We start from the raw sequence: 24,265 nt of genomic DNA on the forward strand, positions 1-24,265 counted from the left end.
TTCATGGGTGTGTCCACCCACGGGTCTGTCCAGTTGTACTGGAATTTAACCACATGGAATAATAGTTGAATACATGGATCATCAGCTGCATCTCACAACCATTTTACCATTTTAGAGGTGATGTAACCTGCTTTACACAGTAGGAATGGTCTATACTATTTACATGCACAGACCTCAAAGCAACTTCTAAATCCTCACAAATTAATTTGTTCAGCTCCAAACAAGCCCTTTATCTTCTCTATCTCTATGAAAGAAGAGAGGTGATTTTTCTTACTAGAGCAAAGGTGGGAGATGCCAGCTTCCCTACTTCAATAAAGCAGTACAGATATTTAGATGTGATATAGAGGAAAATAGCCTATGTTGGCTCTTATATTCAACATTTTTGGTCATCCTTAGGAGAATCTCATTTCATCATGCTATATTTTCAAACAGACAACCCCTATAACCCTCAGCATATTTCAAAAGTTTCACTGGCATACTATACACATATATCTTTCTCCTTAACATGATCACCATGGAAGGCCCAACATGGAGCCATTTTTGAATGGCTTACTGATATTCAATTCAGCCATTATGTGCCAAACATATGCAAGCCACTATTACAGCACTGTAAAGAATATAAAGAGTACTACACTCAGCCCACTCCATATCCATGAGTTCCACATCCATGAGTTCAACTAATCAAGAATAGAAAATATTCAAAATATACATGTCTGTACTTAAAAGCGGCAGACTTTTTTACTTGCCCTTATTCCCTAAACAAGACAGTATACCAACTATTTGCATAGCATTCAGATTGTATTAGGCATTATAAATAACCCAGAAATGATTCAAAGAATATGCAAAGACATGTGTATGTTATATGCAAATACTATGTCATTTTATTTCAGGGATTGAACATCCTATGGATGTTGGTATTACTATTAGATGCTGGTATTACTACTGGATGTAAGAATTAGTACTTTTAAAACAAAATTTCCAAAGAAAACTTATTTGATATTCATATAATTCTACAAAAAGATTTCTTACAGCGTCTAGATTTATACCAGCACAAGTTATATTCTTCCACTTTATGAGAACTGAGAGAGTGATTTGAGACAAGGATGACATTTTGTCAAGTTTAAAATTGGAAAAATCCTGGAACCAATTACTCACAGAAACCAAGGGATGACCGTAGCAGAATCTTTGTCTTCAACTTTTAAAGGAGTAAGATAAGATATGTGTACCAATAATTGTCGCCACAAGGTAGAATGAGAGCCAGAAGAAAAGTGCCGTAGATGTTTAAGTGGGGTAAGGGAGAGACTCTAAGCTCTGCTGCAGCCAACATGCAGACAGAAATATGATCTGTTGTAAGAATCAGTGTCCACAGGGTAAAAATAAACCAGTTGCTCAGAGAAAGAACTATTTTTGATACTGAGTCAGAAAGAAATTTATCCTGTGGTTCCTGATAAAAGATTCTGTTTAATGTAATAAAAACCCTTACGCATTTTTTTTTTTTTATACAATGAACAGTGCTAAGTTTGAGTGGGGCTAAGAAACTCCAATGAAAACCAAGAAATGTAACATGAACACCAGGCAGAAGAGCACGGATTGGCTCAGCCATGATAGTCAACTCCATACCTGCAGCTTCCAGAGAAGATACTGAGATACTGAAGTATCACCGCCATATTTAAGATAGCAACATTTATTTTTGGAGAATAAAATGCAGATAGGATCTAAATAACACCAGTGTGTTTAACTGAACTCACTTTTTTCTTATATAAATTAAATAACAAAAACATTGTGATGTCATCATTTTGATATTCCATAAAAATGGAAAATAGGTCTGTGTCTAAAACAAACAAAAGAGGAATTACCATCTTTAAAACAAAATTCCAAAAAATCTTATTTGATATTCATATGATTCTACAAAGATTTTTTATAGCATTAAGATATTTTTTTGAGACACAGTCTCATTCGGTCACCCAGGCTGAAGTGCATTGGTGTGATCTCGGCTCACTGCAACCTCAGCCTCCCGGGTTCAAGCAATTCTCCTGCCTCAGCCTCCCAAGTAGCTGAGATTATAGGTGTGTACTACAGTATCCAGCTAATTGTTGTATTTTTAGTAGAGGCAGCATTCCCCCAGGTTGGACAGGCTGGTCTTGAACTCCTGACCTCAGGTGATCCACCACCCGCCTCGGCCTCCCAAAGTGCTGGAATTATAGGTGTGAGCCACTACACCCAGCCCCATTTAGTTTTTACTAACACCAGTTTACATTCTTCCACTTTATGAGAACTGACAGGGTGATCTGAGACAAGGATGACACTTTGTCAAGTTTAAAATTGGGGGAAATTCTTTAACTGGAGGTTAAATAGGGCAAATTCAGTCATCACAGATATCTCTTTAATTCTTTGACAATTTTAATTTAAAAGATTTTTGTTATATGTCACATGTTCTCACTCAAGTGGGAGCTTAAAAAGTGAATCTCGAGTTAGAGAGCTGATTGGTAGTTACCAGAGGCTGAGAAAAGGTGGAGGGAGGGGAGAATGAAGTTGGTTAATGAGTAAGAAAATACAGTTAAGATAAAAGGAGTAAGTTCCAGTGTTCCACAGCACAGTAAGGTGACTGTAGTTAGCAACAATGTATTGTATAGTTCAAAATATCAAGAGTAGAAAAATCGGAATGTTCCTAACATAAAGAAAAGATAAATGTTTGAGGTGACAAATATCCCAGTTACTCCAATTTAATCATTATATATTGTAAGCATGTATCAAAATATCACATATGCCCCCCAAATACATATAACTATTATGTATCAATTTTTAAAAAAGATTTGCATCATAAAGGAGTCCAATTCCTCATCTGGCCACCAAGAACAAAGGTTTTCTTGCATAGAGTGAAAAAGAAAAGATCTTTTATTAGACAACGGAATCAAGGAATGATTGGCAGTAGGAGGTTTTTTTACCTAACCAGTGACCTACTTCTTTTTTCTTTTTACCTAACCAGTGACCTACTCATTACTCAATAGTAAACAACCAACTAACACTACACAGTATTCTGAAAGAAGATCTGCATAAAAATCATTACCAGATCAGATTAGCTCTAATTCCAATGATTAGTGCCAGGTAATTAATAATATCAACTCCAAGTTTACAAATGAACCAACTGGTAACATTTATGACTGACTGGCAAAAAAAAAATTTCAATTATTATGGCAATGATTCATACACCTGGAAATGAATAATTGACCAAGAGGCAGAATAAACTGGAGTCAGTGTATAAATATTTACTCCTGAATTTGGCTCTCACTGTTATATCATTTTTCACATAGTTTTACAGTCTGTGATTATAGGTACCACTTGCCTAAAGCTATCGAAAAGAAGTTTCATAGAAAAGAAAAATATGTAAATTTAAAATGTGTTGAGTCCTTATATTTATGTACTAGTCTATAAACATTCTAAGAATATCTCATTTATAGAATCAGTAGCATAGTGACATTATTTATTAATTCCCCTCTAATCCTACAAAGAATTTAAGGTAGCTTATGAGAAATGCATATGTTAAAAAAGAAAACTAGAATTTATGGCCAAGAAGTACAAATTAGTGTGCTACAGAGTAATTAAGGTCACCAGCCTTGCTTTAGAGATCTGGGTTCAGAACCCAGCTCTGTCACTGACTGCCCATATGACTTCAGGCAACTATTTAATCTCTTCACTTCAGCTCCCTCTTTAAAAGATTAGTAAACCTGCCATGCAAAGCAGCCAATTTCCTTCATGGTTAAATGGTCAGCCCTAAATCCTTTATTACCTTTTCTTTAACCAGTTTTAAATTGTTCACCTCATGTCAGATATTTTAATATATGTTGTTTGAACTTGAATATGTCATTATTCAAAATAGTAGGGGATTGTGTTTACAAAGTATTAATTCTCATTAACTTTTCATGACCTTACAGCACTGCAGTGCTCATCCAGTGAACACAAGTGATTTTAGAACATTACTGCCCTCATGCCTAAGACTTCCTGAAGCCACAGCAAAATAATGTCCCAAAATGGCACTATCTTACACAGAGAAGTAATTCTCTTTCCCTTAATCCACACAGGATATGGTACAACAATCAGGTAAGTGATAAGAACATGAACTACACCTATTAAATATATTACACAATAACATGACCCCCAGCTTAAGAATGATTTTTTAAAAACAATAATAAAGGGCCTAATGCAAATATAAGCGCATCATCTCAGTCAAAATGCATTTGACATTATTCAAATCCCTCTGGGGTACAACTGCATTTGGAGGTAGGGAGTGGTTCGCGAGGGCTCACAAAGATTAATGTCACCAATTCAGGTGAGAGCTTGTGACTCCACCACAGTCAGGACTGACTGAGAGATTCACACAGACAGGCAGAGAACATAGCGAGTCTCCTGCACAAACACTAAAAGGCCTTTTCCACGAGGCTTATTTACCAAAAAAGCAGTGGCATGTTAAAGAAGATATTTATCCTAGAAGCAGTCTTTAAAAGATCAAATTCAAAAGATAATTCTCTCACAAATCTTGTTATTATTGTCAGGCACAAAAAAAGTATTTGCAAAAAAGTAAATGCAGTCAGCACTGAAGCAGTATAAAAATGTAAGCTTTTATTGGCAAGTAGCCAACAAAACAAAAAGTAAACAAAAGCTAAATCTCTGTTGCTCAGGTGCAAACAATAATACTGGAATAAAAGGTCAATAGAACTTTTGTTACTGACCATGTAACTAAGGCTTCCTACCAAAATGTTAGGCTTACAGAGCCATCTACTATTCTGAAAGCATCTGTATCATGTTGATTGGAGCGCATTTTCTCAAAGGTAAGCAAGTGAAAAGTATAGTGCTGATGGTAAGCTGAATGGAGCTGTGACAAATATCCTGCTGGAAGATAATCTTCAATAGCTGCTGTTATCAGTTCAGTATATCCAAAAATGTTCCCACAGATTAAAAGGCAAAGACACAAAGGTGTTACTTTAAACTCAATTACTCCTCTTAAAATCAATGCCAATTTAAGCTATTGGAGAAAGGTATAACACAAGGTAAATTTCTTCCAAAATCAGAAACTAAAATGGCAGTATACCTAGGAGAAAAAAGGGTAAGTGCTGGCAACTGAGTCAACGAAAATATTGAATAAATAATCTTGAACAGTAGACCTTAGCAAGAATCCCTGATGCTTTTCAATGAAAGGATGTGGTCCCAGTTCTGTGATCCTTCACACTAAGAGGGACTTTTCTAAAGCACAGAACTCAAGACCTGGGGAAGGTAAGGCACTTTATAAATGTTAACTCAACTTTCTATTACATTCCTTTCTAGTAAAAAACAAATTCTGCAAGATTTATTTTGACCACAAAGGACAAAAAGCTCAAAGATGAAGTAAATGACTTAAGAAGGTAAAATACATCCCTCCACCTCATAACCAGAAGCAAAACTGAAACACCCTTACTTCATGAAGAGAGACTCTGTGAAAGATTTTAACAGAAACAGCAAAACCCACACATCCAGAGGAGCATCAGACTGTTCAAAGGCAACACACTTCTTATTACAAAAATCTCTGCCAAGGAACGAAACACCTTAGGAACAACTCTTTAGGACTGCCTTCATGCACATAACATTCCTTTGAAATTTTCAGCTGTGGCAAATTTGGTTATTTGAAAGTAGAATTTGATATCTGTAAGTTGAAAGTACATTTAGAAAATGAAGAGAATCATCAAGCTGGATTATTTATTTATTTATTTATTTACTTTGAGATGAAGTGTCACTCTCTTGCCCAGGCTAGAGTGCAGTGGTGCAGTCTCAGCTCACCTCAACCTCCACCTCCCATGTTCAAGCGATCCTCATGCCTCAGACTCCCGAATAGCTGGGTCCACAGGCACATGCCACTACACCCAGCTAATTTTTGTATTTTTAGTAGAGACAGGGTTTCGCCATGTTGGCCATGCTGGTCTCCAACTCCTGGCCCCAAGTCATCCACCCACCTTGGCCTCCCAAAGCGCTGGGATTACAGGCATGAGCCACCCTGGATATTATTTTTAATCAAAAGGTAACTGCTTTCATCCTTTAGATGGCTTGTGAGAGTTGCTCCAAAACTTCTTTCTAACAACAGCAGCTATGAAATACAGAGGTAACCTCTCTAGATGATGTCTTTGAAGGGCACGTTTCACTTTTTACAATGTCTTTGGTACTGGCACTGTGTATGCACTTATCAACTAGATAATGGCCATATCTGATTTCATTCCTTCATGTTATTCATTCAACAAACATTTATGGTATACCTAATCTGTACTAGGTGCTGAGCTAAGTGCTGGGGATACAATGGTGAGCAAAAACAGGCCAACTGTCTGCCCTTATGAAGTGTACAGTCAGGTGGGAAAACAATTTACATAAGCATATAAATTATAACCAGTTAAGTCCAATGGGAAAAAAGATATATAGTGATGTAAATGCCTATAATAGTAAGACCCAACTAGGATAAAGACTTTCCTAAGGAAATGGAGTCTGAGCTAAAGATAAATAGGAGTTAACTAAGCCAGCATGGCTAAGGTAGAGATGTATAAAGATGGTGTGGAAGGGGGAGGAATGGTGTTCCAAGTAGAGTGAACAGAGCGGGCAAAGGCTCTGCGGCTTTTTAAAAGAGAACAATGCACTAAAAGAATGGAAAGAATGACAGTGGTCCTCGAACATAGAAAGTTAGTGAAAGAGTATCATGAGATATGGAATACTATGCAGCCATAAAAAAATGATGAGTTCGTGTCCTTTGTAGGGACATGGATGAACCTGGAAACCATCACTCTCAACAAACTGACACAAGAACAGAAAATCAAACACTGCATGTTCTCACTCATAGGTGGGTGTTGAACAATGAGGACACATGGACACAGGGAGGGGAGCATTACACACTGGGGTCTGTTGTGGGGGGGAAGGGGAGGGACAGCAGGGGGTGAGGAGTTGGGGAGAGATAGCATGGGGAGCAATGCCAGATATAGGTGATGGGGAGAAAAGCAGCAAATCTCACTGCCATGTGTGTACCTATGCAACAATCTTGCACGTTCTTCACATGTACCCAAAACCTAAAATGCAATTTTAAAAAAAGAGGATCATGAGATAAAGATGGAAAGATAGTTAGGGAGCCTTGCACATATTGAGGATCTTTATTTACTTTTACAGTGATTTTTTTTAAAAGCCCCAATGGATTTTAAAATGGGAAGGAGGGTAGGGAAGGAAGAATGACATGATGAAATCTATATTGCTTAAATATAACTAAGAGTGAGGTAAACTGGAGTGCCCGAGGTAGAAGCAGGAAGACTAGCTAAGAGACAACACAGGCAACCCCAAGGCACATAATCGTCAGATTCACCAGGGTTGAAATGAAAGAGAAAATGCTAAAGGGCAGCCAGAGAGAAAGGTCGGGTTACCCACAAAGGGAAGCCTATTAGACTCACAGCAGATCTCTCAGCAGAAACCCTACAAGCCAGAAGAGATTGGGGGCCAATATTCAACATCCTTAAAGAAAAGAATCTCCTATCCAGCCAAACTAAGCTTCATAAGTGAAGGAAAAATAAAATCCTTTGTGAACAAGCAAGCACTCAGAGATTTCATCACCACCAAACCTGCTCTACAAGAACTCCTGAAAGAGGCTCTACACATATAAAGGAACAACCAGTACCAGCCACTCCAAAAACACACCAAATGGTAAAAGAGCATCAACACAATCAAGAAGCTGCATCAACTAACCAACAAAACAGCCAGGTAGCATCAAAATGACAGCATCAAATTCACACATAACAATACTATCCCTAAATGTCAATGGACTAAATGCCCCAATCAAAAGACACAGACTGGAAAATTGGATAAAAAGCCAAAACCCATCAGTGTGCTGTATCCAGGAAACCCATCTTACACACAAGGATACACAAAGGCTTAAAATAAAGGGATGGAGGAAGATCTACCAAGCAAATGGAGAGCAAAAAAAAGCAGGAGTTGCAATTCTCATCTCTGATAAAATAGACTTTAAAGCAACAAAGATCAAAAGAGACAAAGAAGGACATTACATAATGGTAAAAGGATCACTGCAACAAGAAGAGCTAACGATCCTAAATATATACGCACCCAATACAGGAGCACCCAGATACATAAGGCAAGTTCTTAATGACTTGCAAAGAGACTTAGACTCCCACACGATAATAGTGGGAGACTTTAACACCCCAATGTCAATATTAGACAGATCAACCAGACAGAAAATCAACAAGGATATCCAGGACCTGAACTCAGACCGGGAACGAGCAAACCTAATAGACATTTACAGAACTCTCCACCCCAAATCCATAGAATATACATTCTTCTCAGCACCACATCACACCTACTCTAAAACTGACCACATAATTGGCAATAAATCACTCCTCAGCAAATGCAAAAGAACAGAAATCGTAACAAACAGTCTCTCAGACCACAGTGCAATCGAGTTACAACTCAGAATGCAGAAACTAACTCAGAACCGCACAGCTTCATGGAAACTGAACAACTTGCTCTTGAATGTTGACTGGATAAACAATGAAATGAAGGCAGAAATAAAGATGTTATTCGAAACCAATGAGAATGAAGACACAACATACCAGAATCTCTGGGACACATTTAAAGCAGTCTCTAGAGGAAAATATATAGCAATGAGTGCCCACATGAGAAGAAAGGAGAGATCTAAAATTGACATCCTATCATCAAAATTGAAAGACCTAGAGGAGCAAGATCAAAAAAACTCAAAACCTAGCAGAAGACAGGAAATAACTAAGATCAGAGTAGAACTGAAGGAAATAGAGACACAAAAAACTCTTCAAAAAAATCAATAAATCCAGGAGCTGGTTTTTCGAAAAGATCAACAAAATAGACAGACCACTAGCCAGATTAATAAAAAAGAAAAGAGAGAATAACCAAATTGATGCAATAAAAAACGATAAAGGGGATATCACCACAGATTCCACAGAAATCCAAACCATCATCAGAGATTATTACAAACAACTCTATGCACATAAACTAGTAAACGTGGAAGAAATGGATAAATTCCTGGACACCTGCATCCTCCCAAGCCTAAACCTGGAAGAAGCCGAAACCCTGAATAGACCAATAACATGGTCTGAAGTCGAGGCAGCAATAAAGAGCCTACCACCCAAAAAAAGCCCAGGTCCAGATGGGTTCACAGCTGAATTCTACCAGACATACAACAAGGAGCTGATACCATTCCTTCTGAAACTATTCCAGACAATCCAAAAAGAGGGAATCCTTCCCAAATCATTTTACGAGACCAACATCATCCTGATACCAAAGCCCAGCAGAGACTCAACAAGAAAAGAAAATTTCAGGCCAATATCCATGATGAACATAGATGCAAAAATCTTCAATAAAATACTGGCAAACCGATTGCAACAGTATATCAAAAAGCTCATCCACCATGATCAAGTAGGATTCATCCCGGGGATGCAAGGCTGGTTCAACATACGCAAGTCCATAAACGTAATTCACCACATAAACAGAACCAAAGACAAAAACCACAAGATTATCTCAATGGATGCAGAGAAGGCTTTTGACAAAATTCAACAACCCTTTATGCTAAAAACCCTCAATAAACTAGGTATTGACGGAACGTATCTCAAAACAATAAAAGCTATTTACGACAAACCAACAGCCAATATCATACTGAAAGGGCAAAAACTGGAAGCATTCCCTTTGAAATCTGGCACTAGACAAGGATGCCCTCTCTCACCACTCCTACTCAATATAGTACTGGAAGTTCTAGCCAGAGCAATCAGGCAAGAAAAAGAAATAAAGGGTATCCAAATTGGAAAGGAGGAAATCAAATTGTCTCTATTTGCAGATGACATGATTGTATATCTGGAAGACCCCATCATCTCAGCCCAAAATCTCCTGAAACTGATAAACAACTTCAGCAAAGTCTCAGGATACAAAATCAACGTGCAAAAATCACAAGCATTCCTATACACCAGTAATAGACTTCAAGAGAGCCAAATCAAGAACGAACTGCCATTCACAATTGCTACAAAGAGAATAAAATACCTAGGAATACAACTAACAAGGAACATAAAGGACCTTGTCAAGGAGAACTACAAGCCATTGCTCAACGAAATAAGAGAGGATACAAACAGATGGAGAAACAGTCCATGTTCATGGTTAGGAAGAATCAACATCGTGAAAATGGCCATACTGCCCAAAGTAATTTACAGATTCAACGCTATTCCCATCAAGCTACCAATGACCTTCTTCACAGAACTGGAAAAAAACACCTTAAACTTCATATGGAACCAAAAGAGAACCCGCATAGCCAAGTCAATTCTAAGCAAAAAGAACAAAGCAGGAGGCATCACACTACCGGACTGCAAACTATACTACAAGGCTACAGTAATCAACACAGCATGGTACTGGTACCAAAACAGAGATATAGACCAATGGAACAGAACAGAGGCCTCAGAGGAAATACAACATACCCACAACCATCTGATCTTCGACAAACCTGACAAAAACAAGCAATGGGGAAAGGACTCCCTGTTTAATAAATGGTGTTGGGAAAACTGGCTAGCCATGTGCAGAAAGCAGAAACAGGACCCCTTCCTGACACCTTACACCAAAATTAACTCCAGATGGATTAAAGACTTAAACATCAGACCTAACACCATAAAAACCTTAGAAGAAAATCTAGGCAAAACCATTCAGGACATAGGTGTAGGCAAGGACTTCATGACCAAAATGCCAAAAGCAATGGCAACAAAAGCCAAAATAGACAAATGGGACCTAATCAAACTCCACAGCTTCTGCACGGCAAAAGAAACAGTCAGTAGAGTGAATCAGCAACCAACAGAATGGGAAAAAATTTTTGCAGTCTACCCATCTGACAAGGGGCTGATATCCAGAATTTACAAAGAACTAAAGCAGATCTACAAGAAAAAAACAAACAAGCCCATTCAAAAATGGGCGAAGGATATGAACAGATACTTTACAAAAGAAGACATACAGGAGGCCAACAAACATATGAAAAAATGCTCATCATCACTGGTCATCAGAGAAATGCAAATCAAAACCACATTGAGATACCATCTCACACCAGTTAGAATGGCGATCATTAAAAAATCTGGAAACAACAGATGCTGGAGAGGATGTGGAGAAATAGGAACACTTTTACACTGTTGGTGGGAATGTAAATTAATTCAACCATTGTGGAAGACAGTGTGGCGATTCCTCAAGGACCAAAAAATAGAAATCCCATTTGACCCAGCAATCCCATTACTGGGTATATATCCAAAGGATTATAAATCATTCTACTACAAGGACACGTGCACACGAATGTTCATTGCAGCACTGTTTACAATAGCAAAGACCTGGAACCAACCCATATGCCCAACGATGATAGATTGGATAGGGAAAATGTGGTACATATACACCATGGAATATTACGCAGCCATCAAAAACGATGAGTTCACGTCCTTTGTAGGGACATGGATGAACCTGGAAACCATCATTCTCAGCAAACTGACACAAGAGCAGAAAATCAAACACTGTATATTCTCACTCATAGGTGGGTGTTGAACAATGAGAACACATGGACACAGGGAGGGGAGCACTACACACTGGGGTCCGTTGGGGGGAAATGGGGAAGGGACGGGGGGTGGGGAGGTGGGAAGAGATAGCATGGGGAGAAATGACAGATACAGGTGAGGGGACGGAAGACAGCAAACCACACTGCCATGTGTGTACCTATGTAACAATCTTGCATGTTCTTCACATGTACCCCAAAACCTAAAATGTAATAAAAAAAAAAGAAAAAAAAAGAGACAACACAGAAGAGAAGGTAGTGTTAGTAAAGATGGAGAGAAATAAATGAATTTAAGAGATACTAAGAATATAAAACCAGTAAATACTAGGACTCTATATTCATTATTTACTTAGACATAATGCTTTGGTTTTGCCTAAGAGTTCCTTAATTATTTTAAGCTGAAAACCATCATACAAATGTTAGGGTTCTTTTTCAATCAGCCTTCTGTATCATATTTATGGTATTTCTATGGCATATTTTAGATAAAGGAGAAAAAGCAGCAAAGAGGAAAATAAAACTCAAGACATATATCATTTTATGTAAAAATGTGTGTTCCTGAAAAATTGTGTTATACCTGGACAATAAAACAACATATACCTTCAGAAATATTCCTTAATAAACATTACTTCCTTGCACAAAAGCATAGACTACAAAATACAAAACAGATAATCATGATACTATGTCAAGTGAAAAACAAACCACTATCTTGATTATTTCCATACATCATTTCTCCTTTATTATAGGGTACACAAATTGGGTGATTTTATAACTCTAAAAGGATGGCATGGCTCAGAAATTTAATAATCACCATCAAGTTTCATAATAAACCATTTAGTAAGCAACTAGAATGCCCAAGAGACTTGCAATGATTTAGATCTATTCCTTCACCAATGATTTTACCCACAGGGAAAGTCATTTTGTATCTATATTACTATGATATGCTATTTCTAGTTCACGCCCTCCAGAAAATACAGCTTACCCATAAGACTGAGTTACAATGTCCTGGCAATGTAATAAGAAGTTCAAATTCTCTTCCTGGTCCTTCTCAGAATTGGGAAAATGGGGTTGAGAGGGCGAAAAAATTATAATTAAAATTGAAATTTTAAGGTACAAAATGTAGTCAGCCTTACAGACTGTATAAACACATATATCACAAAAAGTCCAATTTTATACTGACTTGCCCACGTGTTTTCCTGTCTGACTTACAGAGAACAATCTGTATCACAGCTCAGTGCAAATATAAAGAAGGAGCTGGGTTTTACTGGTCTCATATCAACAACAACTGTACCATCTAAATTCTAATTCCATGAGCTAAAAAAAGACCGTCTAATTTTAAGATTTTGCAACTACGGTTTATACCATGCCTACAAAATGAAGCTTTGATATGGAAAGAAACAAACTCAATACAAAAATCACAGATGAAAGAATATAAAACCATAATAAGTCAATAAACTGACTTCTAAAGACTGAGTAAGTGCATTTTTAAACATGCTGCTTTTGGTGATCTAAGTCACAATCTAAGCATTATTTAAACAGAGATCCTGCATATAAAATTTTGTTTTCTTTCCTTAAAAAAAAAAAATCATTAAAGTACTAAAGTTTATGTGAAGTAACTTGAATAGCCTATAACAGGATCTTGATAGTCACTATCATTTAAAACACATATGCTAAAGCATGAATTGGGCATATATGTTGCAAGAAATATTACACTTCTGATATCCCACAATAGCTCTTTGAAAAATTCTGTGCTCTGCTTTCTGTGATTACATTTTAAATGTACCTTGAAACCTTTCCAGCACAGAAGGAGGGGAAATCACAAAAACCCTCATTATTTTTGGTTTTTAAGAAAAAATACAATAATTTAGGTTTAGGAATTAAAATCTTAAGCCTTATAACACCATAGGGCTACCTAAAGAAAATTCACAGGAAAATATTACCACCGACCTATGCCAGGAAGTGCTCTCTATATGCCAAGTTGCAACTCACTTGAACATTTTATGATCATATTATAATGGCTGAAAGATGGGGCCCTCCCTGTAATAAAAATATTGGCCCTTTCTCGATGTCATCTGCTTGGCAAGATATGATTAAGTTATTTTGCCAATGAGCCTTCAAATACAAACATGCCACTTCATGCATTTACCAATAGTTCAGTAAGAAGAAAAACTGATTATCCTATTTAAGCCTTGGGTCATTTTATAATTTCTGAATTTCAAGTGAAGAGATTTTCATTCATCCTTTGCTTTTCCTGAGAAACAAAAAGAAATATGTCTGAAAGGGTGGTAAGAAATGGAAGGATTAGTCGGGATATTCAAAGTCTCATACCTAATTATTATGAACAGAAAAAAAAAATAAACATTGCATTTATCAAGATTAACATGGCATTTTCTAGATTCTGAGAGGAAGTGATGACTAAAGAATCTTGGTGTGAGAGTTTAATCTTTTTTTTTTTGAGACGGAGCCACCAGGCTGGAGTACAATGGCGCAATCTCTGCCTCCAGAGTTCAAGTCATTCTCCTCCTCAGCCTCCTGAGTAGCTGGGATTACAGACCAGCGCCACCACACCCAGCTAATATTTGTATTTTTAGTAGAGATGGGGTTTCATCATGTTGGTCAGGATGGTCTCAATCTCCTGACCTCGTGATCTGCCCACCTCAGTCTCCCAAAGTGCTGGGATCACAGGCGTGAGCCACCGCGCCCTGCAAATTTATCTTTTTTGTTTGCTTTTACTTTTTATTACGGAAATTTTCAAATATACAAACCAGAGGGACTCATACAATGAACTGCCATCACCCAGCTCAGAGATAACAATGAATGGATTGACAATTTTGATTCAGCCAACTATAATCTTCCATTTCCTCTCTTTGTCTGTGCTTGTTTTTTTTTTTTTTTTAAGCAAATCCCATATATCTTATTGAAGATAGGCAAAAAAAAAAAAAAAAAAAAAAAAAAACTACCTCCCAAAGAGATAGTTTCCAAAACCTTCCTAATCCCCAGAACCTGTGACTATTACTTTGTAAGACAAAAGATATGGCTAAATTAAGGATTCTGGAGAGGAGTTTATCTTGGATTATCCAGACAGGCCCTAAATGCAATAACATGTCCTTCCAATTTTAGTATATGTGCTGCTGAAGTCAGCACATATGTATCCATAAGAGCAAGGCAGAAAGAAATTAGACAGAGACACATGCAGAGGAGAATGATGCAAAGACCAAGCAGAGAGATGCAGCCACAAGCCAAGGACAACCAGCAGAAGCTGGAAAAGAGAAGGATTCTCCCCAAAAGTCTTTGGAGGAAACACAGTCTGCCTACATCTTGATTTTAGACTTCTGGCCTTCAGAACTATGACAGAATAAATTACTATTTTTCTAATCCACATAATTTGTGTGATTTGTTTATAGCAGTCATAAGAAACTAATACAGTATAATTTTTAAAAAGCTATGTGAATCTTTAAGAAATAAGAACACTTTTTAAAATAATACCATTATTTTTCCTTTAACAAAAAAGTCCCTTAATTTATCTAACACTCAGAGTTTAAATTTCCCATATTGTCTCATGATTTTATATTTGTAATACATAACTGTATAGTTGATTTATCTAAATCAAGATCTAAACATGGTTAATATGTCATTTAAGTCTGTTAATAATAGTTCCTCCTCCCTCTTTGTTTTTCTTGCCATTCATTTATTGAAAAAAAAAACTGAGTAATTTGTCCCATAGAAATGTCTACACTCTGGATTTGGTTGATTACATCTTTATGGTATGGTTTGACATAGTCCTCCTTTTCCTGTGCTTCTTAAAACGAGTAGTGAGATATAAAGTCTTGATCAGAATCATGTTCTGCTTTCTGGCAAGAAACTTCATACATGGATCTGTGTATTTTCCATACAGAACCTACTGCATCAAATTAAGTGGCATGTAACATCTACTTCTTTCTCTTTTGTAATGATACGATTGACCAGTAGGTTAGGAGGTTATCAGTCTAATCCATCAGTTATAAAGTTCCCCATCAACTTAATAGTTTTGACAGCTACTGATGTCTATTCCCTAGATCTATTATTTCATTGGAGGTAACAAAATGGTAGTATTTTATTTGTATCATTCATTTTGCATTTATTAGCTGGAATTCTTCTAAAAGCGAGATTTTTAGCTGAATCATCTATTTGGTTACGCTGAAATACAAGTTTTTTTTTCACAAGAAAGATAAGATAAACCCTTGATAGCATCTAGTTTTTAACGTAGTACCAGGATGGATATCTGCCTCTTGACTGCAAAGATCACCTGTCTACAATCAATGAGTATAACTTCTCAACTGCACTCAAGTTAGTTCTCAAGTTACCAATTCAAATACTTGGCATATAATATGAAACCTATTTTTAAAAGATCCAATATGACTATGTCGATCTGATGTTAGTCTTTAGGATTAATGCCCTATCTGATGGGTCCTAACTCCTAGACCAACTACTTCAAAGCATCCACTCTGAGTCTACCTTATCCTATTTCACTAACACAAACCATCTTCTCATTCTAGATTACATGCCTTTGGTTCAGGGCTCTAAGGTCCTGCCTTTCTCCCTAAAGCCAGCTCAAGTCCTCCTCTTCCCCCCTCATAGGTAAACAATGCCTCTTGCTCTTGCCATCCAGCACCCTCCTTTTTTCTAAGAATGGCAGAATCCTTTTTAAAAGAAAATGTTCCTCTTCCCCAGTCCAACTATGTAATTCTAGGTGGGGCTGCCAGTTACCTGGTAATCTGTGCCCTGGCCAAAAGAATGGGGACATCTCTCAAGCTAGGCCAACCAGAAAGATTCCTGGGATTTTGAGAATTTAAACCAAGGGAAGAAGGTCAGACTTCTTCTTTCTGGGTGATCTCTGGCTTCCTGTAGCCTACCCCAAGACATGGAGAAAACTGACCCAAAAAGAGGCCCAGATATACAAGACAGAGTGTGTATGTGGTGTGGAGTTCCCAGTTCTGGCTTCCCTGGGAACTACCTCACTTCTCCCACACTTTAGCCATGTAAGCCAATAAATCCCCCTTCTATATATTTAGATTTATATAATTTGTGATCAAAAGAATTGTAATACAACCCCCATATGGTTCTTGAAGACTTTGACCACAGTGACTTCTGCCTTTCCAGTTTCTTGAACTTCCTTTCCATACAATTAACACTTTATTATATACTGTCCTGATTTTCTGTGTGTCAGATACACATTTGTCACTATCTTTTGTGGCTTTACAGACATATGTGTTGCACACTTTTGAACCTCCCCCACGGTCCCCTAGAAGAGTGCTAATAGAGCCTCAGTGCATAGGTAACAATTACCATGTATTGACTATTACTTCCATGTTAAGTACTTTGCATGCGTTACCTTATTTAATCCTCATAGAAACTCCCTGTATGGGCATTATTATCTCTATTTACAGATGAAGAAGCTAAGAAGAAAAGTAACTTCTGCAAGGTCACATATTTACAATTGGTAGATCAGAGATTTGAAACATATTTGCACCCAAATTGCATCCTTTTTCAACTAGGCAGATACAGCCTCCCACAATGTTAAACACTTACTTATTTTGCTTGAGAGCATAGTTGATCAAAGACCTCCACTTAACCCCTGAATTTCCACTAACCTCAAAGTGTGTGTTCCTCCATAATTAGTATAGTGAAATTAATATATTAATATATAAATAAATGAGCTATACAAAATCAGTATCTTGACAAAGTTATAATACAATTTCTCCAAAATTACTACTGGCAGCCTGAAGACTAAATGCTGGCATTTCTCTTAAAGCAATGGGTAAAAGAAATGAATATTTAAGACTACTCTGTCAGAACAAGTTGTATACAACTCCCCTGGTAGTGATATTTCAAAACAGCAAAAAGAGATTTGTGAACACCTGTCAATGGGTGACACGCCTACAGCTCTCCAATTGCTCAGAGGAATATTCCTGTGTCATCATTAGACACTAATAGTTATTGATCACTCCCATGGCTAAAAGGCAAGAACAGAAGGCCTTTAGGGAAAAAAAATGATTCCTTCTTCATGTTAATAGCTTAGAAAGAGAAGGGCTAGAAAGTGATGGCAACTCACTGGCAGAGAACCTAAAAGTCACCAGCCCTCATCTCTATGCGATCAGCATCATTAAGCTCAGCCTTCTCAATTCTACATTTGTACCTCCAATTCCAGCTGGACAGGTCTACATAGAGCTCCCGCTATCAAACTAACTTTGGGGCAACTGGTAACTGGTTTTTCAGCATCTAATGAAGTACCTCCATTGAAAAGTGTCTTAGGCCAGGCACGGTGGCTCACTTTTGTAATCCCAATATTTTGGGAGGCTGAAGCAGGCAAATCAGGAGGCTAGGAGTTTGAGACTAGCCTGGCCAAAATGGCAAAACCCCATCTCAACTGAAAAGAAATATTAAAATTAGCTGAGCATGCTGGTAAGTGCCTGTAGTCCCAGCTACTCAGGAGGCTGAGGCACAAGCATTGGGCTGAGATCGCACCACTACACTTCAGCTTGGGCAATGGAGCCAGACACTTACTCTCTTTCTCTTTCTCTTTCTCTTTCTCTTTCTCTCTCTCTCTCTCTCTCTCTCTCTCTCCCCTCCCATATATATATATATATATACACACACACACACACACACACACACACACACACACACACATAGACATACATATATATTTTAAGTGTCTCATACATATTTGCTAATGGTCATCTGCTTCTTTTTTTTTTTCCTTTCCCATCCTCAACCCTTGAGGACTTTATTACCATAGAGGCACCCTCAAAGAATATAGTGATTGTTCCTAGCAGGCCAAAATACTTTGTCAAAGAAGCACACCCCTCATATATAATTTAACAACAGTGAAGCCAAGGTAAAAAATAGGCCTGGAACATCCTTAAAAATGGCTGCAACCCCTAATAGAACAAGATTTTGCTAATTTGCATACTTTTGGTAAAAGGCAGGCCTTAAAGAATACTATCACTGTCAAGACTCAAGAATACCTCAAATGAGATCATACATGTGAAAGTGCTTTGCAAAACCATGAACTGCCATGGAAACTGCCACTTCTGTTATTGATGTGGCTATTACAAAGGCACATTCCTAGGAAGGAGATAGTTGTATGGTTTGAAGGAACTAGCTAGGTCTAGATAGAAGGGTCTTCAGCAACAAGAAGAAAAAAGAAAGGTCCCAGAGGATGCAACAGGAAGCCTTAACAAAGAGGTTTCGGGGAGGGAAGGGTACCAGGTTAGCAAACCTCAGCTCAATTCGACAAGTATTTATTGAATGTCATGCACTGATCAAGACTGCCAAAGGTCACAAAGCTTTACATTCTTATGTGAGGAAAGAGTTAATAAACAAAAACACCAACCAGGAAACCACTGAAAAAAATTTTTTTAATCTTAAAAAGACATAAGTAAACTATAATATGTTAAAAGACAAGTGCAGGAGAGCAGAGTAAGGGGGATGAAAACTAAAGAGGGTTTGCAATACTTTGAGCTTGGACAACTAGCCAAAGAGGAGAATGAGGTCAGATTTCCAATGATGTCCCTCAAAAATTATATTCAATTGCAGGAAAAATAAGGAGAGTCATATTGTGCTTGTGTGAAATTTGTGTAAAATTTGATGAATCCAATTTCCTAGGAACACACAGCTCATTTTCCATATTGATCTCCTTCACCACTATTCAAAATTATTGACCCAAATGTGCTAGACAGCATACATAAAAAGATATAAAATGACTTAGCCAGAGGCAGAACAGAGGGAATTACAAGGTACGAAGCAAAACAGATGACAGCAAAAATAGTTGCAAATCAGTCTATCAGGAAAGGACAAATTCAAGAGGACTTTAAATATGACTCAATTTTTTTTCTTAGAAAAGCTGGCTCTAGGTCAAGGATTATATAAAAGTTTTGTTTCTAGTAATAACCTCAAACAACTGGCAAGTCCTCTCTGGAGCACTGCAATGAGAGAGTTCTGGGTCCCTGTGGAGAATTATTGGCCCTTTCTGCCATGGGCTCAAGATGGGGGCAATTCAGGCATGCAAGTCCCTTATTTGCCTTTCCTTCCCTAGGTTGATTTTAGTGCTTTAAAAATATCAGTAACCACTCACTGGCAACCTACTAAGTGAAAGAAAGGAACACCAGGAACAGTGGAGGGATCTGGAAAATACAGAGTTAGGTTCCAGTCCTAAAGGAGTTTATAATTTAACTGGAAGAAAGATGAATGTATAAAAAATAACACTGGATGGCAGCAAATGACTAAATTCCTAAAATTTCAGTATGGAGATTGAGGTGCCAGGAAATTGCTACAGGAAAAGACAGCCAAGAAAGATTTAATGGAGGACACAGCTCTGAATTAAGCTTTAAAGAATGCATGTCACTAAAATAACTGGAAAGAAGAAGGACTGGTCTCAATAAAGATGGGGAAAAAGGAAGAGGTAGGGTGTGTTCAGGAATGAGGAACAGACCAGCATGGCATTCAAAGCAAAGGATTTATACAGAGCACCAGATCATAGATGCCCTGAGAATCAGTCAAGGGTTCTCCAGAGAAACAGAACCAGTAGGAGATGTATGTGTGTGTGTTTATAAAAAGACTTCATATAAGGAAGTGGCTCATGCAACTATGGAGGCCAAGAAGTCTCAAGATCTGTAGTCAGCAAGATGGAGACCCAGGAGAGACAACAACGTAAGTTATAGTTTGAGTCTGAGTCTGAAGGCAGGAGGAGACCAATGACCCAGGTTGAAAACAGTCAGAGAGAGAGAGAGAAAGAGAGAGAGAGAAGGGGGGGGGAGAGAGAGAGAGAGAGAAGAGTGAATTCTGCCTTACTCAGTCTTTTTGTTCTACTGAATTCTTCAATAGACTGAATAAGGCCTGCCCACATTGGGGAGGGCAATCTGCTTTACCAAGTCTACCAATTCTACTCTTAATCTCACCCAGAAATGCTCTCACAGGCATACCTAGAATGTTTAACCAAATACCTGGACACCCAATGGCCTAGGTAAGTTGATACATAAAATTAATTAACCATCATGCCTTGAGTTATTACTCAGTAGGCAATAGGGACCATGATAGTTTACATGAGAACAGCTATAATTTGGAAAATCAATTGACTGTGGAATGAAAATAGAGTAGAATAAGAAAAACTGGAAATAAAATGAAAAATATTATAATTGGCCATATAATATAATAATAAGAGGCAGATCATTAACAACATTTATAGGATACTATTCAATATAAGGTGCTTTGCTAGGTGATGAAGATGCAGAGTTGCTCTCATCTCCCTATAGTTTTACTCTGATGTCAGGATCTGAACATAGACCTATCCAGCAGGAACTGGTTAGCAGCAAGCCTAGGATCCAAAGGTCAGCACTGAGGGTATGGATTTAGGAATTATCCCTGCCTGACATGGTGGCTCACACCTGTAATCCCAGCACTTTGAGAGGCCAAGGCGGGTGAATCACCTGAGGTCGGGAGTTCCAGACCAGCTTAACCAACATGGTGAAACCCCGTCTCTACTAAAAATACTAAAATTGGCCAGGCTTAGTGGCAGGTGCCCGTAATCCCAGTTACTTAGGAGCCTGAGGCAGGAGAATCGCTTAAACCCAAGAGGTGGAGGTTGCAGTGAGCTGTGATCACACCATTGTACTCCAGCCTGGGAGACAGAGAGAGATTCCATCTCAAAAAAAAAAAAAAAAAAATAGAATTATCTATATAGCCAAAACAGCCAAGTCAAGAGTTTGCTCCTGAATGCCTATATTGACAGAAACTCAGAATAGCGGGTTGAGTTAGCCTGGCTGAGTCAGAAAATCCTGTCAAACCTACTCATTTTGTGATTCACTGTGAAGGAATGACCACTTCTCCATGAAACCAATCCTAAGACATAATCAAGAGGCAGGATTACTTTAAGGACAAAAAGATAGTCTCCAACTGTTGCAAGCTGGTTCTTACTATCTATAGCAACTCCAGGGTGTACTTTTCAAATAGGACACGCCAAGGTCCTCAACACAGTAGAGAAGTACAAGGAGAAAATTCAGAGGTAACTTAATCAAGCTGATAAGAAATTAACATTAACCATTAAGTTGTTAATACAATCAGTAGGTGAATATCAAGTCAGCTGGTGTTTTCTGAAACAGATCAAAGTCAATGAATATCCTATTGTCAGATTTTTCTCTTTTTTTTTTTTTTTTATAGACAGGGTCCTAGTCTGTCACCAAGGCTGGAATGCAGTGGTGTCATCCTGTGTCACTGTGGCCCCAAACTCCTGAGCTGAAGTGATCCTCCCACCTCAATCTCCCAAGTAGCTGGGACTTCTGGGATGCTACATCACACTGGCGGGATTACAGGTATGAGCCATTGGGTCTGGCATATTTTTTTTTTTTTTTTTTTTGAAATGTAGTCTCGCTCTGTCTCCAGGCGGGAGTGCAGTGGCACAATCTCGGCTCATTGCAACCTCTGTCTCCCGGGTTCAGGGGATTCTTCTGCCTCAGCCTCTCAAGTAGCTGGGGTTACAGATGCACACCACCATGCCCAGCTAATTTTTGTATTTTTAGTAGAGACAGGGTTTCACCATGTTAGCCAGGATGATCTTGATCTCTTAACCTTGTGATCTGCCTGCCTCTGCCTCCCAAACTGCCGGAATTACAGGCATGAGCCACCGAGCCCAGCCAGGCCTGGCAGATTTTTTACAAGCAGTTAAACTACTACATCTTGCTTAAAATAAGCCAGAAGTACAAAGGTTTTGTAGTATATACAAATTAGATAGATTTAAAAATTCAACTTACCAAACAGTGACTTAATCTTAGAGAATAAGCAATAATCAAGAATAATACATGATCAGGCATGGTGGCTCACACCTGTAATCATAATGAGGCAGGAGAATAGGGTCTGGAGACAGAGAACCTAAGGCTGATTCACACTGACTTCCTAGAACTAAATCAAAAGGAAAACCCCAACTTTCTACAACCAAGTAACAAAAAGATCAGAGGCTATTCCCTTTGCAACACCCATCTCCTTTTTCTGCATGGCAGATAAAAATCTGAAAGTACCTCTGATTGGTCCCCTCCCAAAACCAATCAGGCTAGTCACAAGCCAAGTCTTCATTTGCACAGAAGTGTGAGTTTGTAACTTCACTTCGGCCTCTGCTTGGTGCTTTCTGAAACCTATTAGACTGACTATGGGCCACTACTTCATTTACATAGGGTGTACGCCAAGTAACCAATGGGAAGCCTCTGGAGGGCTTTTAAACCCTAGAAAATTCTGAAACCAGGCCCTTGAGCTGCTTGCTCGGGCCTGCTTCCACCCTGTGAAGTGTGCTTTTGTTTTCAATAAATCTCTGCCTTTGTTGCTTAATTCTTTCCTTGCTTTGTGTGTTTTGTCCAATTATTTGTTCAAAGCACCAAGAATCTGGACACCCTACACTGGTCACTAGCACTTTGGGAGGCTGAGACAGGTGGATCACTTGAGCTCAGGAGTTTAAGACTAGCCTGGGCAACACGGCAAAACTATGTCTCTACAAAAAAATTAAAAAATTAGCCAGGCATGGTGGCATACACCTGTAGTCCCAGATACTCAGGACTGTGCTGAGGTGGGAGAATCACTTGAGCCTAGGAAGTTGAGGCTACAGTGAGCCCAGACCACACTAGTGCACTCCAGCCTGGGTGACAGAGTGAGATCCTGATTCAAAAAAAAGGATAATATATTAGATATGTTGTATTTTCCCACAGAAAAGATCAAAATATGAATATCTACAAACTGTAAAGTTTCCCCTGTGTCCTAAGAAACTGTTATTTTATTAAGAAAAATTTTTATACCAAAAAAAATCAAGAAATATTTTTTCTGGCTGGGCACAGTGGCTCATGCCTGTAATCCCAACACTTTGGGAGATCGAGGCACGTGGATCATGAGGTCAGGAGTTTGAGACCAGCCTGGCCAACATGGTAAAACCCCATTTCTACTAAAGGTACAAAAAATTAGCTGGGCATGGTGGCACATGCCTATAATCCCAGCTACTGGGGAGGCTGAAGCAGAATCACTTCAACCCAGCGGGTGGAGGTTGCAGTGAGCTGAGATTGCACCATTGCACTCCAGCCTGGGCAACAGGGTGAGACACTGTCTCAAAAAAAAAAGAAAAGAAAAAAAAAGAAAAAGGAAACTTTTTTTTCTAATAAATAAACATGGAGGCATCATCCTTATTTTGAGGATAAACAAAGTTTTCTATTGAATGACCTGATGAAGATCATACTTTTCAAACATTCCTTATATCACTATATAGTTAAGCATAAATATACAAATGTATACAAACATATGTGCACATATAGATATGAGGTATATATGTGTATATAGAAATTATATATATAAACATATTTTTCTATACCCATTCTACTACATTATAAATAAAATCAACCTAAAATGAATGAAATCCAAATAAAAGTTCCATAAACATAAATAAAACAGAAGATACTCATTTTGAGGAAAAAAACACACTCCTCTAATGAAATGGTTATGGAAAAAGCTTGGACTAAATAAATACTAATCAAGTCTTTCAGATGGTCAATAAAAACTTTGCCACAGGAATTCCTGAAATGTTCCCACCTCGATTAGCCTGAGTCATGAAATGTAGCCAAAGTATCTTATTTCACATTTCTACAAACAGAGGGAAATCAG

The 24,265-nt window shown here is 38.1% G+C and overlaps 1 protein-coding gene across 4 annotated transcripts in view; it reads right to left on the reverse strand.

The window, feature by feature from the left end:
- The window catches only part of FHIP1A (FHF complex subunit HOOK interacting protein 1A), a 275,581-nt gene that overhangs the window by 244,176 nt on the left and 7,140 nt on the right, over positions 1–24,265 (reverse strand). For 2 of the 4 annotated variants that reach the window (XM_074396823.1, XM_074396825.1), the window contains exon 1: positions 1,156–7,612. The exons of 1 other annotated variant lie outside the window; for it this stretch is intronic. The gene's annotated coding sequence lies outside the window, so the exon portion shown is untranslated. Of the gene's footprint in view, positions 1–1,155; positions 7,614–24,265 lie in introns of those variants that run through there. One more of the 4 variants, XM_010338606.2, reaches the window with a different exon arrangement.

This window comes from Saimiri boliviensis, chromosome 3, assembly GCF_048565385.1.
Source record: "Saimiri boliviensis isolate mSaiBol1 chromosome 3, mSaiBol1.pri, whole genome shotgun sequence".
Taxonomy (NCBI): domain Eukaryota; kingdom Metazoa; phylum Chordata; class Mammalia; order Primates; family Cebidae; genus Saimiri; species Saimiri boliviensis.